Source organism: Zingiber officinale, chromosome 1B (genome assembly GCF_018446385.1).
Source record: "Zingiber officinale cultivar Zhangliang chromosome 1B, Zo_v1.1, whole genome shotgun sequence".
Lineage (NCBI taxonomy): Eukaryota > Viridiplantae > Streptophyta > Magnoliopsida > Zingiberales > Zingiberaceae > Zingiber > Zingiber officinale.
Genome location: NC_055986.1, coordinates 15,434,259 through 15,440,704, shown reverse-complemented (window position 1 = coordinate 15,440,704; position 6,446 = coordinate 15,434,259).

The window sequence follows — 6,446 nt, the reverse complement described above, 5'->3', positions numbered from 1 at the left end:
ACTAGAGGCTACGATAGGGACCGAGAGGAGGAATTAGTTTTGGTCTCCCGATGAAATTAAGCATCCCGTGTTCGCCCCGAATACACAACTTAATTTCATCAATAATAATTCATTCCACTAAAGAACTATTATTGAACTACCGCACCAATCCCAAATTACATTTTGGGCTCCTTCTTATTATGAGTGTGTCAGTCTCCCTGTGTTTAAGATAACAGATGTCCACTAATTAAGTAAGTTACTGACAACTCACTTAATTAATATCTAGCTCAAAGAGTAGTACCACTCAACTTCATCGTCATGTCGGACTAAGTCCACCTGCAGGGTTTAACATGACAATCCTTATGAGCTCCTCTTGGGGGCATTCTCAACCTAGATTACTAGGACACAGTTTCCTTCTATAATCAACAACACACACTATAAATGATATCATTTCCCAACTTATCGGACTTATTGATTTATCGAACTAAATCTCACCCATTGATAAATTAAAGAAATAAATATCAAATATATGTGCTTGTTATTATATTAGGATTAAGAGCACACACTTCCATAATAACTGAGGTCTTTGTTTCTTTATAAAATCAGTATAAAAGAAACGACCTCTAATGGTCCTACTCAATACACTCTTAGTGTACTAGTGTAATTATATAGTTAAGATAAACTAACACCTAATTACACTACGACCTTCCAATGGTTTGTTCCTTTCCATCATGGTCGTGAGCTACTGTTTATAATTTATAAGGTACTGATGACTTGATCTTCTGTGTGTGACACCACACACCATGTTATCTATAATATAAATTAATTGAACAACTACATTTATCACAAATGTAGACATTTGACCAATGTGATTCTTATTTCTAAATGTTTATACCAAAAGCTAGGCTTTTAGTATACATCCTAACAATCTCCCACTTATACTAAAAGACTAAGCTGCTATATCTGCTGCCATACATCCGATTCCTAAGCCTTCAACATGCCCATCAAAAGCTCTTGCCTTAAGGGCCTTAGTGAAAAGATCTATAGGTCATCATTTAATGCAATCTAGGCAGCAACAACTTTTCCTCGTTTATACGATTTCTCGTATTGGGTGGTACTTGCGCTCTATTGTGTTTACTTGCCTTTTAGACTCATGGTTTCTTCGAGTTTGCTACTGTACCACTATTATTACAATAAATTGTAATAATCTTTGGGCAAACCAGAAATCATATCTAAGTCTATCTTGAGGTTATTGAGTCATTCAGCTTTTATGACTACCTCAGAGGCTTGCCATATACTCAGCTTCTATGGTAGAGTCCAGAAAAACACCTATGTTTATCACTCTTCCATAGTTATGACTTTACCTCCTAAAGTAAACACAAAACCCCGAGGTTAACTTACTATTGTTCCTATCCGATTGGAAGTCAAAATCCTTGCAACCCACAGGGACCAAATTAACTGCCTTGTAAGCTAGCATATAATCTCTAGTGCCTCTAAGGTACTTCAATATATGATTTACTGCAGTCCAATGTTCTTGTCCAGGGTTACTTTGATATCTGTTAACTATGCCCTTGGCAAAATAGATTTCTGATCTCGTGCATAGCATATATTAGGCTTCCAACAGCCGAAGCATAAAGAACTACCTTCATTTCCTCTATCTCCTTTGATGTCTTCAGAGACATCTCTTTAGATAAAGTTACTCCAAGCCCAAAAGGTAAAAAACCTTTCTTGGAGTTCTGCATGCTTAAAACGAACAAGGATTTTTTTTTCCCGATATATGAAGCTTGGGATAAGTAAAATATTCTTTTCTTGTGATCCCTAATTACTTTGATCCCAAGAATATATACATTCTCCCAAGTCCTTCATATCAAATTATTTGGACAACCATACCCTTACTTCTGACAACACTTTGATATTGTTTCCAACTACCAAAAATGTTATCTACGTATAGTACAAGAAATACCACCACGTTTCTATCACACCTTTTGTATACACAAGACTTATCCGGTTACTAAATAAATCCATAGGTCTGGATTACTTTGATAAACCGGATGTTCCAAGACTTTGAAGCTTTGCCTCAGTCCATAGACTGATTGAGCTTGTACACAAGATGCTCTTTGCCTTTTGCAATGAACCCTTCTAGTTGCTTTATATGGATGCTTTCTTCAAGACTTCCATTAAGGAATGCTGTCTTGACATCCACTTGCCAAATAGATAAAAGAATCTGGATAGACTTAAGCATGACTACTAGTGAAAAAGTTTCCTTTTTTATCAAACCTTGCTTTGAAAGTTTCCACCTTCCTGTCTATCCATCTTTTCCTATTTTCACCCAATGGCTTTTACACCATCTGGTGGTTCTACAAGCTTCCAGATTTGATTAGAATACATATATTCTAATTCTGTATTCATTGCTCTTTGCTAAGATGCTGCATCTTTGTCTTGGAGTGCTTCGTCATATGTCCGGGATCAGGCTCATATTCATTTGGAATCAAATCCCAAGATTTTTCCAAAACATGAATCTTTTAGGTTGTTTGACAACCCTCCCACTACAATGATGCACTATCTATAATTGTGTATCAATTGTGATACGTGTTGCAGTTTCTTGTGATACCTCATCTTGTACAGTTGGTACTAGATTAGACATGTCTTTTATTATTTCCTTAAGAACAAATTTTCTTATGGGCACATGGTTTATTATATAGTCCTCTAAAAATCAGTAATTGATGCTAGCAATGACCTTCTGATTTTTAAGACTATAAACCTACTTTCGTTTCTCTAGGATAACTCATAAATAAGTGAATTTCTATCTAGCTTATCATTGTCTCTCTTCAGCATATGTGCTGGACTACCCGAATCCGAATATGCTTCAAAATAGGCTTACGCCTATTCAGCAATTCTATATGAGTAGAGAGTTCTGAATTTTGAAGGAACTATGTTCACTTTCTTTTCCAGAGTATATCCTTTAAAAGAACTTGATAATTTTCTGAATAACTCATCATCAATCTAATTATTTCCATAAGAGTCCTATACCTTCTTTCTCTACACCATTCTGTTGGGGTGAACCAGGTGCAGTTAGTTGAGAGTGAATCCCTACTTTTGATAAGTAACTCCTAAATTGTCCCAAGAGGTACTTGCCACTACGATCTTACCATAGTGACTTGATACTTTTACTTTTACGTTTCTCCGCATCAGCCTTGTACTCTTTGAACTAATCAAAGCACTTAGTCTTGCGGCACATTAAGTAAATGTATTTGTATTTTGAATAGTTGTATATAAAATAGACGAAATATTCGATACTACCTCTTGACTGGATAGTCATAGGATCACACAAATCAGAATGAACCAATTCAATATATCTTTGGCTCCATACCCCTTAGACTTAAAAGCTTCTTGATTATTTTTCCTTCCAAGTAAGACTCGCAGGTTGGAAAGATTTCCACTACTAATGAACCCAAAAGTTCATTAGGTACCAATGAATCCTACTCAAGTTAATATAACCTAGCCTTAGATGCCAAAGATATAATTGGTTCATTTCCGAAGGTTGCTTTCTCTTAAAGTTAGAAGATGTGTTACTAATTTCCATTTGTTGCATTGTGGGAGTTATTGGATTATAATTTGTCAACCAACATACCAGAATAGATAACTTCCCTATTTTTCTTGATAACAACTTTGTTATCAAAAATAGACACAATATCTATTCTATAATAGTTTAGAAACTGAAATCAGGTTCTTTCTAAACTTAGTATGTAAAGACAATTTCTAATAATCCATATTTTATTCCTATTAGAGAATAAACCTCTCCCACTGCAACAGCTGCTACTTTTGCAGTAGTGCCCATGTGAACAGTGTTTTGATTTTCATTTAGTTGTCGGGTTTCCTGGAACCCTGCAATGAATTGCAGACATGATTAATGGCATCTGTATCTACACTCCAGGTTCTGGTAGATAACACCACTAGACATGTTTCAACTAATGAATTAAATACACCTATATTGTTCTTAGTTCTAAGAAGACAGTCTTCCTTAATGTCCAAGTCCTATTTTCAATCATTACAATTGGGACTACTAAGTCTTTTCTATAGTATAACAACTAGGGAATTGACAAACATTTTAAATCCTAAGAATCACAAAAATATTTGGTCAAGATCAATTCTTTAAAATCCCCATGAATTTTGTATGCCACGATAGTGTGGACGTATACAAAATCAAAGAGGAGATTTTATCCATTAATTTTATTATCTCGTCAACTTTACTTTATGATGAATAAAATTAATAGTTGATCTGTCTTTGATCAAATATTTGGTCAAAACTTTTCGAATTTAAAATAACATTGATTCCTCAAACAATATTATTTAAATTCACCAACACCTCAAACACCGTAAATTTTGCATGCCACGATAGTGTGGACGTATACAAAATTTAAACATTTGTAAGAGGAGGGTTTTACCCATTAATTATCTTGTCAATAAATCTTTATGACAAAATAAAATTACCTCAAATACCGTTGAATTTTATATGCCACGATAGTGTGGACGTATACAAAATCAAACGTTTGTAAGAGGAGATTTTAATTTTATTATCTTGTCAACCTATTTATTTGACAAATTAATAGTTGGTTTTCTTCGGTCACACAAATAATAGCAGTGACTCCGATGGGGAGAATACTATTAGACGTGCCTAAGTGTATACCATTACTTGACACTAAGTCCATTAATAAGATTGTGCCCCTTCTGATGGGGAAGATCACACGCTCTTAATTAATTTCCTATAGTCATCCAAAATGGAAGTTTAAGCTAGTGATCCGCAACAAGCTCATCCGATATGGAGGAAGGCACTCAGAGCCAACGCGCAAGCTTGTTGCATCACTTATAAACCAGTAATGGAGACCGTGGAATTTATTTTAAAAATAAATCCCTCTCCCACTTAGTTATTTAAAGTGAGGAATTTTGACTATGCTAGCCTACTTAGCATGCATACTAACAAGCACACACAACACAACATAAAAAGTAATAAATAGAAAAACTAATTTTCAACTATTATGGCTTTTTATCTATTGCTGTCCTCCGTGTGTCTCCAACCCTAGCTGGTGCCATCTTTGGCCACCGCCACCAGGTCTAGTTGTCGCATCCATCTTGCTCTTTGTTCCACTGCGCCTCTGGTCCTCAAAAAGTTCCACGCCTTGCAAGATTTGATCCGCGACATAAATAGAATTTTACATTTTTCGATCCTATATTCCTCGAAGGAATGTACATGTAAATTAGATCAAACATAAAATAAAATTTACATCCATCGATCCTATATTTCATAAAAGGAATGTACATGTAACTAGATCAAAAAATAAAATCCTAATAAAACTAAATACAGCTCCTGCTGTATTTTATAATACAATCATGCACACACAATAAAATGCCCTTGACATGTCCAAGGGTCCAATCACACACATAATAACTATAAGCCATAATAGTTGGATCCTGCATCCACAAAGTTAGCACATCCTACTATTAACCTGCCTAAATTATGTATGGCATGTGCATAATTAAACTAATACCAAATACACAGAGGCAAAACCCTAGCTCTGATACCAATTGTTGGTTGCTACTCAGAAAACCTAGAGGTTCCACTGTACAAAAATTTTGTACAAAGGTCTGAACCTTTTCCTAGCTACCATGTGTTCTTTTAAATTAAATTTTGGATCGCCTGCGGAACTTAACACGTTTGATCCAAAACTTAATTTATTTGTTCTTTTAGGTTTTGACTTGGATCTCCTGCGGAACTTAACACGTTTGATCCAAATCAACTAAGTTAATAATTCTATTAAATATTAATTTCCAAAATTAGTTCCCAGTACTGACGTGGCGAGGCACATGGCCTTCTTGGATATGGGAGCAACCACCACCGACTAGACAAAACCTTTTAAGGAAAGCTAATATTTAATTTCCTAAAATAACTTTAGGTCAACCAAAGAGAACAATCAAATCACAAGGAAAAGAAAAACAAAAGAACACTATATCGAAAACAAATTCGAAAATCTAGAATCGTATGTCTCTTGTATTTAGTATTATTTCCAAAAATAACTAGTATGATGCGGAAAGAAAAATTACTAGTTATACCTTTTAGAAAGACCTCTTGATCTTCTACCGTATTCCTCTTCTAACCTCGGACGTTGTGTGGGCAACGATCTTCCGAGATGAGAACCACCTAGGCACCTTCTTTCTTCTTCCTTCAAGTTTCGGCCAAGCACAAGAACTTCCAAAGGATGAAGAATTTTCCACCAACCAAGCTCTAAGGGATGCATGCTTTCTCTCCTTCTTCTCCTTCCTTGATCCGGCCACATCCTCCAAGCTCCAAGAGATGATAGATTTCGGCCACAACAAGAGGAGAGAAGAGAAAGGGAAGGGCCGGCCACCACACCAAGGAAAAGAGGGAGAAAATTAGAATAGAGTCCTTAGTCTTGAAGCCTCCTCTACCC